The sequence below is a fragment of the Diabrotica virgifera genome, chromosome 1, assembly GCF_917563875.1.
Source record: "Diabrotica virgifera virgifera chromosome 1, PGI_DIABVI_V3a".
Classification (NCBI taxonomy): Eukaryota; Metazoa; Arthropoda; class Insecta; order Coleoptera; family Chrysomelidae; genus Diabrotica; species Diabrotica virgifera.
In genome coordinates, this window is record NC_065443.1 from 297,507,001 (window position 1) to 297,526,953 (window position 19,953).

At 34.4% G+C, this 19,953-nt stretch overlaps 1 protein-coding gene across 10 annotated transcripts in view; it reads right to left on the reverse strand.

The window, feature by feature from the left end:
• The window catches only part of LOC126879159 (tetraspanin-6-like), an 83,275-nt gene that overhangs the window by 31,784 nt on the left and 31,538 nt on the right, over positions 1-19,953 (reverse strand). Inside the window, exon 1 of one of the 10 annotated variants that reach the window (XM_050642165.1) lies at positions 12,540-12,668. The exons of the other annotated variants lie outside the window; for them this stretch is intronic. The gene's annotated coding sequence lies outside the window, so the exon portion shown is untranslated. Of the gene's footprint in view, positions 1-12,539; positions 12,669-19,953 lie in introns of those variants that run through there. 10 annotated transcript variants of the gene reach the window in all.

A 19,953-nucleotide genomic window follows, 5' to 3' on the forward strand; every position in this document is an offset into this window, starting at 1 on the left:
AGGAGTAACAACAGAAAAAAGCCGCAAAGACAGAATACAGTCGAGAATCCAGAAGGGCAATAAAGCTTTTGGGAGGAATGAGGAATAATTACTCAGATCCAAAAACATAAGCAGACAAACAAAAATCAGAATGTATAAGACACTGATCAGACCAGTTATGACGTATTCAATGGAAACCATGACGCTGTCAAAAAAATGAAGAAGATCTAACAATAGCAGGAAGAAAAATAATGAGATCAATATTGGGACCGAAAAGAACAAGCGAACGAGAAACAGAAATTAAGACCAATAAAGAAATTTAACAAGAAATGGGAGATGCGAACATAGCAAGATACATAAAATCAAGACGACTAGAATGGACAGACCAAATAAGGAGAAGAGCACCCACAGAAATGATGACAAGAATCACGAACTGGGCACCCCTGGGACCAAGAAAAAGATGAAGACCCAGGATAAGATGCTGGAACCAGATAGAGGAAGACATAAAAATAATGAAAATAAGACTGTAAGACAAGATGCAGAAACACAAAATATTGGAAATAACCAACTCTGCAAAGAACTACAAGAAATAAACCAAACAGGAAAAATTCACCTCGAAAAAAGGATTACTATGTGCCCCGGCATTGCCATAATCCACTAGGATTGAACGGCTGTGAAGCTAATGATGATATAATCTTCTTCTTTAAGTGTCATCTCCGCGGCGGAGGTCGGCAATCATCATAGCTATTCGTATTTTAGAGATGGCTGCTCTGAAAAGTTCATTTGATGTACATCCGTACCACTCTCTCAGGTTGCGCAGCCACGATATTCTGCGTCGCCCTATGCTTCTCTTTCCTTGAATCTTTCCCTGCATAATCAATTGGAGCAAGCTGTATCTCTCTCCACGTGAAATATGTCCGAGATATTCCAATTTTCTTGTTTTGATGGTATTTAGGATTTCCATTTCTTTATTCATCCTTCTCAGAACCTCTTTGTTTGTAACGTGTTCTGTCCACGATATTTTCAGAATTCTTCTGTACACCCACAGCTCGAATGATTCTAGTTTTTTCATTGATGCAGCATTCAAGGTCCAAGCTTCCATTCCATAAAACAGAGTCGAGAAAACGTAGCACCTAGCCAACCTAACTCTTAGCTCCAACTTCAAATCTCTTGTGCAGAGCACTTTCCTCATTTTGTTAAAATTTGCTCTAGTCTTTTCTATCCTGATTTTGATTTCCTGTAAGTAATCTCCTGTGGAGTTGATCATTGTTCCAAGGTATGCATATTGATCGACTCGTTCGATATTGGATCCGTTGATGACGAGATTTTCGTTATTTCTTTGAGTTTTCGATATTCTCATAAACTTTGTCTTCTTGACATTCATTGTTAGCCCATATTCTTCTCCAAACTCTGCTATTCTGGTCACCAGCCTCTGAAGATCCCCAATATTTTCAGCTAAGATGACAGTGTCATCCGCATATCTAATGTTGTTAATGGGAACTCCATTTACCTTTATTCCAGCTGTTTCACCATCCAGAGCTTTTTTCAAGATCTCTTCCGAGTAGGCATTAAAAAGAACCGGCGACAACACGCATCCCTGTCTCACTCCACGTCTGATTTCAATTTCCTCCGACAGCTGATCGTTAACACGTACTTTTGCTCGTTGCTTATAGTATAAATTCGATATAATCCTGAGGTCATTGTAGTCCAGCTTCCTTGATTCCAGAACATGCATTAATTTTTCATGTCGTCAGTGCCGCGCCAGCACGTGGTAGCGCCTGTGTGCAAAACATTTAATGGCGCCCAAAATTAACAATTATTTATTGTAACCAGTGGCGCACCCAGGGGGTATTGGTTAAAACCCCCTCTAGGGCATATGTAAAATATATAAAGAAGAGTAGGAAAATGTAACTTGTCTTTCACAAACAATACAAAAAACCAAACCAAACCAAACAAAAATAATTAAAAATTCTCACACATTCAACAGGAATATAAAGTAAGATTGGCGTAACAACATAAAAAAACTAAAGATATATGTAAACATGAAATAGCTATTTTATAAAAGATAAACTTTTCGCGCCTTTACTTCGGAAAACCTTTTTATAATATGGTGAATATCAATTTTCATTTAATACTGACTCTATAGAGATGATAGATAAATTTGTCAACCGCTCTTTACTGATGGTCGATCTTAAATAATTTTTTATAAGTTTTAATTTAGAAAAATATCGTTCAGCAGTGGCATCAGATTTGATATAGGCAGAGTGAGCAAAATGCGAAGAGCTATTGTTAAATTTGGTCAAACTGCAGTAAATTCGTTTAAAAAATATTAATTTTAAAAAAATTTACAAACTCAAAAAAACTCAAAAAAATTTACAAAATCATTATTTAATTCTTTTAACAAAGGCCCAAGCTGGGCCTTTCTATGTCTAGCTATGCTTAGCTATGTCTAGCTAATCAGTAAATCTCATTTTTTTACAAATTTCTACAAAAAAGTTTTAATTGTGAGTGTTCTGTGATGTTGTTCAAAATATATAAAAATTTGAAAAAATCAACATGATTTTCCAATATGGAAAATATTTCATTTGGTGAAATTAATGCTTGGTCGAGAACACAATAAAAGAAATGAACTTTGTATGGTATTTTACGATTCAAAATCAGTTGATCTTTATGTTCGTAATCGAACTGTCTGCTTTTATTCCGATGCAGTAGATGTAGCTGGTTGAAAATTGAGCTCCACATCCAGTTTCTCTGCAGTTTCATTTGCTGTGGTAATAACATCATTAAATTCGCTATCTGTCCGAAACCTGAGCAAGAACTGTGTTAACTGTTGTAAAGCATTTAAGGCCAACTGCACATTTATTGTTTTTGATTGTAAAATCTTGCTAACGAAGTTAACTTTGATCAGAACTTCATACCATATCATATGGAGCATATGAATGTAAATGTTGATATTTTATCTTCTTAAGATCTGGCTTGATATTTTGAATCAAGGTCAAAATCCGAATGTGTTATAGCACATAAATCATCATAAATTTCTGCCAAATTTTAGTGCAATGGCTTTAAAGAATAAATTCTGCTGGACCGGTGGCTTGATGGCTGCATGTCTGTACCTACATGACTTTTTGTTTATGCAGATTGGATAAATGAATACGTAATGTGCCTACCTTTGAAGTTGAGTTATACAGGGTGGCAAGGTCGGTAAATGGGTAAGTGTTGTTTTGACCGGCGTAAAATTTTTGTAACAACTCCAGTGGCGCCCCTTAATTGCTGGCGCCTGTGTGCGCCGCACACATTGCACACGTGGACGGCGCGGCCCTGCATGTCGTACTTTGTCAAATGCTTTATTATAGTCAATAAAACACGCATATATATCTTGATTGACGTCCAGGCACCTTTGTATAAGTATGTTAAGTGAAAAAAGAGCTTCACGAGTTCCCAGGCCTTTGCGAAACCCAAATTGCGTATCATTAATGTCTATGTCTAGTTTATGATATATTCGGTTATGGATGACTTTCAGTAGCAACTTTAGCACATGGGACATCAAACTAATGGTGCGGTAGTCGCCGCATTCTCGTGCGTTTTTTTTAGGGAGGCAAATAAAGATCGACGTCAACCATTCTTTGGGTAATGTGCCTGAGCTATAAATTTTGTTCAAGAGTACCACTAAAATATCAATATGCTGCTCATCTATAATTTTTAAAAGGTCGATAGGAAGCATGTCAGGTCCTGGGCTTTTTCTGTTCTTCATTGTTTTTAACGCATGTATTATTTCTTCCGTTGTAATATATGGACCTATTTCTCCTGAAGTAAGTTCTATGTGTTCCAGGTACCCTCTTTCATCATCGAACAGTTCAGCGATGTATTCTGCCCAACGTTGTACTTTCTCATCGGTCTCTGTTATAGCGACCCCGTGTCTATCCAGAAGTGCACCAGTTAGATTTTGCTTTCTTAGTCCAGCCATTTCTTTGACTTTCTTATGTAGGTTAAATAGATCGTATCTTTTTTGGAGATCCTCGATCTCTTTGCATTTCTCTTCAAAATGTTTTTCTTTTGCCTGTTTTATCATCTTCCTTATCTCGTGGTTAATCTCCCTGTATTTATTGTCATTTTTGTTCTTATATTGTCTCCGTTGTTCCATCATATTCAGTATCTCGTCATTCATCCATTCCTCTTTTCTCCTTTAGTATATCTTTACAAGGTTCTAGTATGCAATGTTTTAGTTGCTCCTAGTGCTCGTCAATGTCATTGGTGTCTATGTTCAGATCTCTACAGTTCTTATGCAGTTCGTGTTGAAGACATTCTTTTACGTTGGGTTCTTTAAGCTTGCTTATGTCTATTGTAGCTGTTCTCTGATTTCTTTTAATATTTTTAAGTGCGAGTGTAATTTTGGCGATAAGTGGGTTGTGGTCTGAGGCCACGTCTGCTCCGGGATATGCTTTTACGGCTTTAACAGCATTACGGTATCTTTCGTTTATCATAATGTAGTCTATCTGGTTCCTAACTACTTTCTCCGATGAATCTGCGGGCGATCGCCATGTATACAGTCGTCTGTTGGGTAGTTTGAAAACTTTGTTTGTGATAATGAAGTTCTGCTCTTGGCAAAATTGTAGTAGACGATCACCTCTCTCATTGCGATTTCCCAGACCATATTTTCCTACACATTTTCCGCTTTGCCCCTTTCCAATTTTTGCATTGAAATCACCTAGGACTATCGTGATTTATGATACAATAGTCAATAGTAATAAGCAAAGAACCAATAAGATACAAACTGGAAGTCGATGGAGTTAGTATTGAACAAGTAATGGACATAAAGTATCTGGAGACTACACTGTCCAGCTATGGAGATGTTGAAAAAGAAGGAAGATCCAGTACAAATATCAACTAGATTAACAGGATGCCTTAAAACACTCTATGGCGTAACCGACACATTAACTGTGCGATAAAATCAAGAATCTATAAGGCTAGTGTATACCTATACAGGCTAGTAAAAGAGGAGTGCGACAGGGGTGTGTATTGTCAGCACTACTATTCAATGCATACTTTGAAGAAATTATGAAAAGAGCTCTTGAGGGAGAAACAGCAGGAATAAAGGTAAATGGAACGTCAATTAACAACATTAGATATGCGGACGATACTATCATAATAGCAGACAACCTTAAAGACCTCCAAAAGCTAATGAACAAAATAGTTGAGTATGGAGAAAAATATGGATTATCAATAAACATCAAGAAAACTAAATTTATGAGGATATCAAAAACCCAAAATAATGATGAAAGCCTGACAATTAAAGGTAAAACTTTAGAACAAGTTGAAAACTACAACTGTCTTGGCACACTAATTAATCACACAAACGATTACTCCAAAGAAATCAAAGTTTGAATAGAGAAAGCAAGAACAAATTTAAATAAAATGAGAAAGGTACTTTGTGCAAGAGAACTGAAATTAGACTTGAGAGTTAGGTTGGCAAGGTGTTATATTTTCTCGGCACTGCTTTACGGGATAGAAGCATGGACACTTAACGCGTCGACTACTAAAAAGTTGGAAGCATTTGAACTGTGGGTGTATAGAAGAATCCTGAAGATATCATGGAGCGAGCATATAACAAAAAAACTAAGTCATGAGAAGAGTCAACAAAAGACTGGAAATATTGGAAACCATCAAGACACGAAAGCTGCGAATGGTACGGATGCACATCAACCGAACTATTCAGAGCAGCAGAATCTAAGATTAGAATAGCCATGATGATTGCCAACATCCGTCGCGGAGATGGCACGTGAAGAAGATAAGGCTAATATAAGACCAATAATGACGTATGCTTCCGGAACAAGACCCGACACAGTCAAAACATAGAGAGTGCTAGAAACTACAGAAATGAGAATATTCAGGAGAATTACAGGGAACACACTGAAGTCCAAATAAAAAGTGACGGGATTAGAATATACGGGATATAATGTAGGTAATGTAGCTATGAGAAGCTGTGTGTGTGAAGTATGAATGCTATGATCAAAACATGTCATCTTTAACTCCATCTTTAAAAGTATAGTGCTCTATGGATGCGAAGCATGGTACCTTACTAAATCCTTACGACGCCTACTTGCATTGAAAATGGTTTTCTGGAGAAGATCAGCTAGAAAATCAAGACTTGAAAGAATACAAAATAACCAAATCAAAAATATAATGGAAGTCAAGTCAACCATCACAGACGAAATTCAAAGGAGACAACTGATCTGGTATGGTCACGTAGAAAGAATAGACGACGACAGGCTACTAAAACAAATTTTAAATGGACGCCAAGAGAAAGAAGGAAGAGAGGAAGGCCGAAACAATCCTGTCTAGGCAGCATTCAGAATGGAACATCCTAAAGGAATCTTTACCCTGTCAAATGGAACAACCGACGCAGCGGGAAATTGGGAACGGGAAGGCAAAGAACGCTACAAATAACCGGGATAATAAAAAAAAGTGTTTATAAAATTGTGAAATGGAAGTAAAATGTTTTTTTTTTCTACAACCGTGTTAAAAATGCAATTTTTAGCACTCCATACGAGCGTTAAAAATACTACTTTAAGGCACTAGTGCTTTGGGGCCGTCCATTAATCACGTGATGTTTTTTTTGGCATTTTTTAACCCCCCCTCCCCATTGGTGATACATAATGAGGTTTAAGATTTACCCCACCCCCTCCCACTATATCACGTGTATTATTAGGTATTTACAAAAAATCTATTTTTTTAATATACAGTGTGTCCACGGATGGGGTGCCCAAGAGGAAAAACTTTTTTATTTTCAATTTTAGCGAAAAATGTCATTCTTGATAAAAAGTTTTGCTTGTTCTAAAACCCCATAAAATGAAATAAAATTCAAGTTTTTCAAATCCTGCTTAATTTTATAGCCAATTTTACGTAAATCCCTATAAATTTTTGAACTAAGTTCGAAATTGTAACAATAATAACTTGGGAGAACAACCCTTTCGCTTCTCTGGATTATGAAGCCAGACTTTGTCGTTCTCCTTGAATCATCAAATTATTTATTAATTAAATAATTATTAATCCAATAATTTTAGTAATGAAATTTAACACAAGATAAATTCTTTATTGAACGCTTAACAATGTCGAAAAAAATGACAATTCGCAAATTATTTATCGGAGTTGACAGTTACTAAGCTACATTGTGGCTTGGCAACACTAGATTATTGTTACGATTTCGAACTTAGTGCAAAAATTTATTAGCCCCTTTAAAAAAATTTTAAGGCACTGCAGTTCGTATTGACCGTATATGCAATTTTATTGTAATGTCAAAAAAATATAAAATTGGAATGTCGGTCAAGTTCAAGTAAAAGTTTTTGTAGATATTGTCCTGTAATTACGTTTGTAGAAAAAATATTGTATGATATGCGTGTTAAAAAGTACATTTTTAAGGCACTCATGTGAATTGCAGAACTCGCTATCGCTCATTCTGCAAACTTTCACATGCGTGCCTTAAACGTGTACTTTTAACACTTATATCATAAATAACTGTTAACGGTTAAAAAGTTCCAAAAGCGACATAAAATTAAATACATAGTTCAAAACGGAAAAGCAACAATTTTATGTAACAATGTCCTACAAGTGAACGGTACTTGATACACTTCAGCAACAATGTGATTTTACCACAATAAATAATGAAGTTATTCAAACCTTGAATCCCACGTGGGGTGTGGGATGATGATGGCTGTAGCGGTGGTTAACACGTAGCGATACTGTCTTTTCAGCAGGCCAGGAACAAAGTGATGAGTTGGAGTTGATATTGTCGATAGATCATCTCAAGCCTCAAGATGATTGATTGCACACTGGGCAGTCAGATAGAGAACAAAATCAGCACCGGAACTGTAGATGATAGCGCCAATGATGCTTTTTTTAAGCAATTGTGATGCGCCCTTCTAATGTGATTTGTATGAAACACAATTAGATAGAGTTGTAAGTACAATTTAAGTAGAAATAATTTTCATTTAATAATATTTTTCGTATTTATAAAAAGTTGCGAAACTGCTAGAGGAAGATCGATAGAAGATGAATTATTTATCACATTTATAGACTTATAGGCGGCATTTGGTTTATAAAGGGGCAGAAACAATATGGAAATGTTTTAAATAATTAAAATTATAAGTATAGTAGACATAGAATTATTTTATATAATTTATGCATGGGTGCATATAGAAGTATTTCTATTTGAAATTGATTATTACTTCAAGCAAGTTTTAAAAACAAATAGCCCAGTCACCGATGAACAAAATTAATTTCACTCAAAATTTATTACATTTTGTCTAAATATTGATTTAACTATACAATTTCTTGGGAATTTTAAAAATATGTAGGTATCTCTAGAACAAAAGATTATTTTAACAACAACTATCCTTATAATTCATCTTTAAAGTAAATGTTTGATTAGTGATTTAGTGCTTTGTTTAGTATGTTATTGAACTTCCTGTTTAGTTGTAAATTTTCTCAGCATATACAGAGTGGGGCAGATAAAGGGCCTATTAGAAATATCTCGAGAACTAAATGTTAGAGCATCATAAAAATTGGAATACAGGGGTTTTGATGTATGAACTATTTAATGAAAATATTTTGGTTTATTTGCTACTTCCGGTTATACCGGAAGTTGCTTGTAACTTCGTTTTTTTTAAATGGGACACCCTGTATATATTTACATTTTTAGATTCTGCTCGATGTCTTCTTTCTTAGAATATGAGGTTTTGTAATATTATACAGGGTAGTTTAAAAGATAATTACGGTTTTTTATAAATTTTCTAGCAAACTGCATACTCTGTAGCATTGTACTGATTTGATATGAAAAACTCCTGTTATGTTGCTATTGTTACGTTGGTAGATTACCATGATAATCTTGCAGGGTTGAAATGTCGAGTTGAAACACTGACTCTAACTTTATAGCTTTATTTACGATTTACAACATCAATCAACATAAGGTTACTAAGATATTGTTTCGCGGGGTGGTCCTTTAGGACACCCTTCTCGCAGGACGGCTCACTAGCATAGTAACGATCTGAATAATAACAATACTATAATAATAATCCTATTAATCCCTCTGTGGGCTATTTATATCTCCTTATAATTTGGACTTTGAAAAGTAAAACTATACGTGAGTCTCTACGAGGTTACACAAACAAAACTGCATTAATCAACCTTCGTTTTGTTTGCATATTTAGAAACAATATCTTTTGTAACAACTGAAATTATTTAAAATTATATACATCTTTTGATACTTATTATATTATACAGTAAGGAGTTTTTTCCCTTACTGTACACTCCATTTATGTTCAAGTGATTTTTAATATAGTCTATTATTATTAAAAATTAATTGTATAGCGAAATGTTTAATTTTAGTATACAGGGTTGGTCGAAACTCGGAATGAGTATTTTCTAAGTTTTCTTAAATACAACACCCTGTATTTTTGTATTGTAATGAAATGATATTCTATAGTACTTTCTTATTTCTTAAGCATTCCCTATACCTAACTGCTTTAATTTGTAAGTTATTCGTAGTTTTTTAAGCCAAACATTAATTGCAACAAAAATTACGTGAAATTTTATTAGATATAGTAATGAAACAGAGACTTACTCACAATCATTTAATTATACTTTGACGACCGGTTTCGATCTCTACAATATACAGATCATCTTCAGGTCGGCGTTACAAGTAGTTAAATGCTACAATAAGACTACAATAACTACTTGTAACGCCGACCTGAAGATGATCTGTATATTGTAGAGATCGAAACCGGTCGTCAAAGTATAATTAAATGATTGTGAGTAAGTCTCTGTTTCATTACTATATTTAATATGGACTCACATATGCAACCCATTCAATATTTAAATTTTATTAGGTTTGCCGTGAAAATATTCAAGCATAAATAATTTTTCAAAAATAAACACATATTAATCTCGACTGACCCTTAATTTATTAATACTGGTTGATATATCAAAATACCTACGTAGTTAAGATTGTTGGTGTGTTTAATATTAATAAAAGCATACAATATTCTATCTAGTTGGCTACGACTTTGACACTAAACATGGCTAAACATTTGCTTTGCTTAAACATTCTACTATTTTTAAAGTTCCAGTTGCTTTGCTACCATTACTAATATGAATTTTTCTAATGAGGAACTGATTCAGATGTTTTTTTGTTCTAGGAGAGTATAACAAATAAAAATGTGCTACTAGCAATAAGAATTTATCATCAGCAATTCCATGATAGATGACAACCAAAAAGAGAAACTTTTCAAAATTTACTAGAGCGGTTTCAACGAACTGGACATTTAGATTACGAGAAATCTGATCGAACAAAAACTATTGTAAATGATTAAAATGAATTAAAAATATTAGTGTCACTGAGAATCTGCATATTAGTATGAACGTTCTCGTAATCTAAAATCTAAGTGTCTAGTACGTCGAAACTATTCTAGTAAACTTTGAAAAGTTTCTCTTCTTAGTTGTCGTCTACAGTATTTCTCATGGTCATCTTTCAGTGCGTCACAGTTTTTCGATTTCTTTCTAACGCATTAAATTGTATGTGACAGAAAAAAAGGCACGTCGGTGATTACATTTCGTCGGTGACATTTTTATAACATTTATTCTAGTTATTCCAGTTGTCGATAGATGGCGCCATAATAAAAAAATATTTTTTTTTAATTAGATAATAATATTACAAATATAATCTGTATAATTTATAAGACTATACAAATCAAATAAAATACCATTTTATAAATGCAAGAAACACTTTTGATTTGTTTTATTCCAAATTGAAAATAAAATGTGACAACTGTCAGATTTAACTAAAATGTCATGTTAGAATAAATGTCATAAATGTTTATTATCACGGACTTACCCTTTTTCCTATCATTTGTTACGCACTGAAAAATGATCATGAGAAATACTGTATCAGGGAGTTGTAGATGATAATTCTTATTGCTAGTAGTAGGTTCATTTATGTTTACTCTCCTAGAAAAAAAACTTCACTAATCAGTTCCTTATTACAAAAATTTATATTAGTAACGGTAACAAAGCAACTGGAACTATAAAAATAATAATATAATGTCTAATGTTTTAACAAGTTTAGTGTCAAAGCCAAGTGCCAACCATAGGCGTAACCAGGATGATCCTAAGGGGGGGTTATAACTACCTGAAAGGGGGGGTTACAACTACTGGAAGGTCTCTGAGGGCTATGGTGTTAAGCGTATAGAGCTCAAAGTACATCCCAATGGGGGGGTTACAACCCCCAAAACCCCCCCCTGGTTACGCCTATGGTGCCAACTACGTAGAATATGGTTTGTTTTTATTAATATTTTATGCACCAACAATATTAACAACGTAGGCATTTTGGCAACCCTGTATACTAAAATTAAACATTTCGCTATATTAATAATTTTTAATAATAATAGACTATATTAAAAATCACTTGAACATAAATTGAGTTTCTGATATCAAATCAGTACAATTCTACAGGGTGTGAAGTTTGCTACAAAATTTATAAAAAACCGTAATTATCTTTTAAACTACCCTGTATAATATTACAAAACCTCATATTTTAAGAGAGAAGACATCGAGCAGAATCCAAAAATGGAAAAATATACAGGGTGTCCCATTTAAAAAAATGAAGTTACAATAAACTTCTGGTATAACCGGATGATCCGATATTCTCGGCAATGGGGCAGCAGGTACTTGGGATTAATGGACCCAGGTAGTTCGTGGGGCAGTTAGATAACGCCGATCTAGCTACAGAGATATTAAAAAGAAAGTGTCCGAAATCAAGTAAGCAAAATAACTTACGTGTCATGATGCCTGATGGGTGATGGATGTAATATGGAGAAAAAGATATAAGGCTGGAAGGAAAAGTATGCCTTTATAAATCGTGTGTAAGAACGCCAATGACTGACGCGACAGAAACAATATCCGATACAGAGAAAACCTAGAGAATATTGATTATATCAGAAATGAGAACTTTGAAGTCAATAACTGGGAATACAATGAGAGATAGAACTATCAAATAATAGACCTCTGTAACATACAAGCAACAGTACGTTGGGAAAGACAGAGAAGCGAGAATGGAATCAGCATGTCACGAGAATGGACAGAGACAGAATAGCACCAATAGTAAGAGATTTAAAACCAACAGACAAGAAACCAATAGAAACCCCTTTAATAGGTGGCGAGATAGCTATCAGTTAACATCACAACTACTAATACAAACTCAAAATCAGGGAAGAACATATTAAGCCCTAATGTAAGAAGAAGTAGAAGAATTTCATATTTCAAATTTTATCAAAAACCTTCTATAATAAAGAAACCTTCTATAATAAAGAAATGCCGCTATCTAATGACAATCGCAATCTCGTTACTAATCTCAAGTATTATCTAATAACAAGTCCTCGTATAAAAATCCTTTCGCAATTTTTCCTTGAGTAAGTACATTCAAAACAAGTTTACAAAACATAAAAGAACTTAGAGATAAGTAAATATAATATTCCTACTTGTATAACTAAGCATTTTTAATACATACATACCACATGTAGTAATATCAATATTAATCACAAATATACACAAAGTCTCTAATCACATTCTGCAAACTATATTGGCTATGATCTCTTTGTTTTCATTCTGTTGTAGTTTTTATACAAATATGGGTTAGGCTTCCAACTTTACCACAACACCATATAAAAAGAGTCATGAAGAACAATTAACATATTTTGTCCCTGATGCAGTGAAGTCAATTAAAGCATTTCCGCTTTCAGTAGCTGGTGAACAATATTTTTGTTTGAACAGTAGAATATTTTTATTTAAAAAGAATATCGGATGCTTTTAGACGGGATATGGTCGGTGCTGCGCCAGCATGTGGTAGCGCCTGTGTGCAAAATAATTAATGGCGCCCAAAAAACACGCAATTTTTAAAAAAATAACTAAAAATTCTCTAAAATAACTCTAGTGGCGCCCCTTAATTGCTGGCGCCTGTGTGCGCCGCATACATTGCACACGTGGACGGCGCGGCCCTGGATATGGTAGCGTAGTTTAGTAAAAATAAGTGAAAACTGATGGAATGGGTGGAACAATTGATATCTTATATAAAGAAATTTACAATGGAGACGGTATTAGACCTACAGAAGCAGAAAAAGGAAGAAACCAACCTAGCAGTTTGTGGTAGAAGTAGCAAACTACTTCCTTTGTGGTCTCCCTCTTCTTTTCTTGCCTTATCCATTGTCCTCCTGCTTGCAAAACATTTAGGACATTAATTTCTTTCTTTCGGCATTCGTATTCGTATAACATGTCCAAACCATCTAACTATCTGTGTCCTGATTTTCTGTGTTATTGTGGGTCTCTTATTCATCTCCATCAGCTCCTGGTTTGTTTTTCTGCACCATTCCCCGTTTTCCCCATTCCCATTTCCATCTTTTCTCAAGATTTTCCTCTCTCTCTGCTTTTTTCTTCCTTCTGATTCATTGTCCAAGTTTCACATAAATACAACACCGTTGGTTTCACTACAATTTTATAAGTTTACATCTTGGCTTCCCTGAACACGTTTTTTGCCTTCAACATTGCCTTTAATGATCCTGCTGCTTTGTTACCTTTCAACAACTGTTTATCTGTTTTTCTTCGACTCCTCTATTTGTGACTGTTACTTCAAGGTACTCAAATTATGCTACTTTCTCATAATCTCTCCTTTGTCGTTAAAGTGATCCATATATTTTCTTCGGCATTTTCCACTCCCATTTCCATAAACTTGTTTTTTTTTTCTTGATTTATAGTCAGACCATATTTTCTAGCTCCTTCAATCTGTTCTAATCCTTTATTGACGTTAAATTGATTTGAAAGACTTCCTTTTATTACATCATGACTTCATCGACTTTATGCATGTTGAAACACATGCATAAACTGATAACTACAATTTGGCAACAAGAAGAAACGCCAAACCAACAAACTGGAAGTTAGGTGTTTTGTGTCCTCTACACAAAAAGGGAGACATGATGGTGTGTGATAATTATAGAGGCATCACTCTACTCAATATGGCATATAAAGCGTTGTCCAACGTATTGTACAAATGACTCCTCCCCTACGCCAAAGAAATAGTAGGAGGATGAGGATATCAGTGCGGCTTCCGTCCTAATAAATCAACAACGACCAGATATTTCAGTGGGGCAGATCCTTGAAAAAACCCTAGAGTTCGGCGTTGACACCCATCACATATTCGTGGACTTCAAAGCCGCATACGACTCAGTTAATAGAGGTAAACTTTTACTTGCTATGGTAGAATTTCAAATACAGCTTCATCTTGTCCAATTAACTGAACTTACACTCACAGGAGCAGAGGGCATGGTAAAAATCCAAAACGATTTTTCAAGACCCTTCCATTGTAAAATGGACTAAGACGAATGGACTATCGTGTCTCTTATTTAGCCTGGTATTAGAAAAAATAAAATACGAATGGTACTATCTTTTTTTTTTTTGAAGTTGTACTTCTTTAGGCACGAGGGAGAATTTTTAAATTCCCCGGCGCATGCGCACACCGACAGTATGTATTAGTCGCTACATCTTTTAAGTTATGTAGCGCAAATAAGGTGTGCGTGAAAAGAATATATTATTAGTGTTTTTAGTAAATATATTTATTATAATTTTTATGTCTGTGGATTTGTCTTCCTCCTAATAAGTATTATTGAAAATGTTTATTTTCAATTAATGTATCTGTCACCGTGATTGTAATTATTATCTCCGAGAAATAATCGACTGAATACAAAAACGGTGGTATCTGAGCGGTAGAGCATTCGCCTAGGGATCGAGAGGTACCCTGTTCAAATCCGGACAAAGTCATATCCTTTTTTTTTTAATTTTTGGTTGTCTTTTTGTTCTGGTATTCTTTGTTTGAACATTCTCTGAATCCATGAGGGAAGCTCGGGACAGAAGCCGATGGAAAGAGATAGTTGCTCGTATTATAGGGAATCACGACACTCAGCAATGAGGAAACGACTGAGGAGGAGGAGGATTCTTTTTGTTCTTTCTAAAATTAGTTTAATATTTAAATACAATACAAAAAAACTGTTTAAAGTAGATAGGTATATTGATTTCGTTGAAATCATAATATGAAGTTAGATTATATTATAATAGAAGTATAACTTCTTACGTGCGTACAAAGTACACACACATTCATTTTTTTTTCTTTTGAAATATAATAATTTCTTTAATAAAAAAATAAAAAAAAAATAAAAAAAAGAAATAACACGAAAAACAAAAATTAATGTGTTCAAGTCAATATATAGACCTGTATTAACCTTTGGTTGCGAGTCATGGGTACTAACAGAACGACAAAAGAGTAAAATACAGGCAGTAGAAATGAAATACCTCAGACGAGTTCGAGTAGTTACCAAAAGAGATAGACTACGGAACACTCAAATAAGAGAAGATTTGGAAATCGAGTCAACGTTAGAATTTATAGAGAGAAGGCAACTCAGTTGGTGGGGTCATCTTCAGAGAATGGATCAGACAAAACCGGTGAAAGCAAACCCGCAAGCAAAAACGCAAAGAAGAAAGAAGAAAGGTAGACCACGACAAACATGGGATAGAACACTAGGCAAAATAATCGAGAAAAGGGGAACAACGTGGATATAAGCGGGGACGCTGGCTAGAAATAGGAAGGAATGGGTCAAATTTGTACATAATATAAATGTATAGCAGTTATTAGTTAAATTTAAGATTAAGTTGTTTTTGTATTGTATTATAATGTAACATAATGTAATGTATTGTCGCCTTACACCACTATGTGGTAAAAAGGTTTTTTGAAAATAAATATATACAGTCGGAAAAATGAAAGAATACCCATGAACGATCACATCAATCACTTATTTTGTATTTGCTGTCTTTTTCTATAAATAACAAACGTTTGATATAGAAAAAGATAGCAAATATAAAATAAGTGATTTATGTGATCGTTCATGTGTATCAGTGAAGTAATTAAAAGAAGAATAGTGCTCGCCAATAAGTGATACTATGGCATAAGAAAACAGATGGCCTCAAAAATACCTAGAAAAATTAAATTGACTGTCTACAAAACACTAATAAGAACAGTGCTAACATATGGTTCAGAAACTTGGTCACTTACACAGAATGAACAAGAACTGCTCAAAAGTTTTGAGCGAAAAATCCTAAGACGAATATATGGAGGTATAAAAGAACAAGGTTTGTGGAGGAGGCGTTAAAACTTTGAGTTGTATAGAAGTTTTGGAGAACCTGACGTTGTAAAATTCATTAAGCTAGCACCCCTTAGATAGATAGGTCATGTAATCAGACGAGAGGAAGATGCTATAGTCATAAAAGTTTTTGACTGAAGAGGGCCGGGCAGGACAACGAGCAAGAGGAATACCGAGACTTATGTACCAAGACAACATAGAAACTGATTTAAAATCTATTGGAATTAGAGCATGGAGAAGAGTTGCCAGAGACAGGGGCGAATGGAGGATTGTTCTGAAGAAGTCTTTGGCTTATAAAGGGCTGTAACGCCACTAATGATAATGACTTTATTGACTGTGCTAGGTAGCGACTAATCGTACCAGTTTCTCTATAATCTCATTGCTCCGTATTGTTTTGTGAGGTGGAGTCGTAGGCCTTTTTAAAATCAATGAAGAACATAAATAGACCTAAATTTTGTTAATAACTGTTGTTTTGTAATAATTTTAGCATAAACATTTGGTAGATTGTTCTTCCCTGTTTGAAACCAACCTGGTATTTTGCTATTATCTCTGTTTCGTAGGTTTTTATTATATATTTCTTATAATTTTTACTAATACCTTGTATACTACTTCTAATAGTGCGATTCCTTTATAATTATTACAGACAGTTTTAGCACTTTCTTTGGGAATTGGGCCGATGTGTGCTGTATTTCATTGTTCTAGCATTTTTTCGTCCTCGCATATTTTTATAACAAGCCCCTTTTTTGTTTTTCTGCTTTCCCAATGCTAAGGTCTGCAGCTTCTATTATGACTGTTTGTATTTAGTCCAGAAACCCACTGCGCATCCGCTAGGAAAAATATTCTAATTCGGATTTTTTGCACAATATTACTCAAAAAGGACTCCTTTTAACAAATTTGCATGTTGCCAGGACCAAAAGGTAGTCAAAAATTTTTTAAACGTTTTTTTTTGTTTTTTTCCTAAAATTATTTTTTTTTGCATGGAAAAAGTTTTTTAGGTTTTTTTGGATCATTCCAAACAGAAAAAATCTTTAGTGACTTTTCTCTAAAAATGATAATTTTTGACATATATAAGCGATTAAAAATTGAAAAATTACGAAATCGGCCATTTTTAACCCTCAAAAACTATGTGAAAAACTGAAAATTTGAATGTTGCCAAGGTAGGTAGATATTCTTTTAACATCGGTTGATGAAATCCCGAAGAGTTTTTTGCAATACAATATTCAAAACTCCTTTGTTTTTTAATTGATAATCAAGCGTGCGCGACACTATTTTCCACCGACAGTATGGTGCAAATGAAAGGAATAAATTCGTTATTTCGTAAACCGGCGACTTTAAGGAAAAATACCGAAACAGGTCGATTTTTATTTTTAAGTTATGATATTGTGGCATATATGGTATACTAGTGACGTCATCCGTCTGGGCGTGATGACGTAATCGATGATTTTTTTAAATGAGAATAGGGGTCGTGTGGTAGCTCATTTGAAAGGTTCTTCAATTCTCTATTCAGTAATGAAAAAATTTACATAAATATTTATACAGGGTGTCATTCTACTTCTTTTTTTGTCAAATAATTTAATTTAATAAAAATTTTTTGGACACCCTGTATAAATAATTATGTAAATGTTTATATTACTGAATAGAGAATTGAAGACCTTTCAAATGAGCTAGCACATGACCACTATTCTCATTTAAAAAAATCATCGATTACGTCATTACGTCCAGATGGATGACGTCACTAGTATACCATATATGTCACAATATCATAACTTAAAAATAAAAATCGACCTGTTTCGGGATTTTTCCTTAAAGTCGCCGGTTTACGAAATAACGAATTTATTCCTTTGCACCATACTGTCGGTGGAAAATAGTGTCGCGCACGCTTGATTATCAATTAAAAAACAAAGGAGTTTTGAATATTGTATTGCAAAAAACTCTTCGGGATTTCATCAATCCATGTTTAAAGAATATCTACCTATCTTGGCAACATTCAAATTTTTAGTTTTTCATATAGTTTTTGAGGGTTAAAAATGGCCGATTTCTCAATTTTTCAATTTTTAATCGCTTATATGTCAAAAACTATCATTTTTAGAGAAAAGTCACTAAAGACCTTTTCTGTTTGGAATGATCCAAAAAACCTAAAAAAAAAACTTTTTTCCATGCATAAAAAAATAATTTTAGGAAAAAAACAAAAAAAAAACGTTTAAAAATTGTTTGACCACCTTTTGGTCCTGGCAACATGCAAATTTGTTAAAAGGAGTCCTTTTTGAGTAAGATTGTGCAAAAAATCCGAATTAGAATATTTTTCCTAGCGGATGCGCAGTGGCTTTCTGGACTAATTAGTTTTCATTCCACCTCTAAGTTGCCCATCGTGAGTCTTCCCAATGTCTTGTTTTTTTCTTCCTCTGTCCTTTTTGCTACCTCTTTATCGTGGAGCTGCTCTAATTGTCATTTTTTCCATTGTTCTTCTTTTATGACTGAGACTTTCCGGTTTTCTTTTGGTAAAGTTAACTAAAGACATTAACACTAATAAGTAATAGCATATAGTAGTAACAACCAGGCACGTAGCCAGGAAATGTGCTTGAGGGGGGTCCAAACACAACTCAAATTTTGGCGCTCTCTGAACTAACTAAAATAAGACTGCTCTTGTTTCGATTCACAACAAAATGATTATTTATTATTTTTACTAGTTCTACTCCTATTCTGAGTATTGGGAACTAATAATCTTTGTTTGAATTTTGCCGTGCTGGACAGGCGGGTAGTGAAATGTAACCTGATAGATCTCCCTCGACCTTCTTAGCTCCGGCAATTCGTTGACTTGCAAATTTTAGAAGCCACGAATGGTGTAACCAGAAGATTAGTTCTGATAAAGTTTTATTTTTAATATTGTTAATATTATAAGTAAAATTTCGTTCGTCTTTCGTGTGTGGGTAGAGGCTGACAGCCAGAATTTCAGTGGTTCAGAGAGAATCAAATATGTGTTCTCTAAAGAGACTCTAACAAGAGTCGAAACTTGTTAGAGCACTTTTGGCGCTCTCTGAACTAACTAAAATAAGACTGCTCTTGTTTCGATTCACAACGAAATGATTATTTATTACAATTCAATTTTTTTGTTAGATTAGACGGTAAAATTTTTCAAATTTCACCTAGTTTCACCATTGTATCTTTAATATTATTGTAGCGTCTCTGATGATGTTAGTCATCACATATAACAGGGTTAAAGTGGAGATTTGTGGGTCACAATGCGAGACAGGAAGATAAAAGATCGAATGCTACAATACAAAACTGGAGGCCGTGATAGGAAGAAGAGGAAGAGAAAGACCTCAGATGCGATGAAAGGACGATATTGTATAAGCTACAGGAACTCACTGGAAAAGCGCAGCCAAGGCCAGATTAGTTATATGGAAAGATTTGGGGAAGACCTATGTCCAAAGCTGGATAGAAATGGGCTAAAGAAGAAGAAGAAGATGATGATGTTAGAGACTACTATGTATAACGAATTATAGGATTCCACAGAAAAGAGTACATCTGGTCTTCTATTCAGTTGTCGACCCAGTAATTTTTGGTTATTTGATAAAAAATGTACTTGGCTTTAACTCAACATTCCAATGAACGGATCAAAGAGCCAATAAAATGAGTCTTTCGCTTTCGTTTCCCATCTTGTTTCCGGGTGAAGTTTTTACTCGATTCATTGTTGAGAACGAACGTTTTACACTGGCCGTTGTCACAGAGATAGTTGCCAAAATTG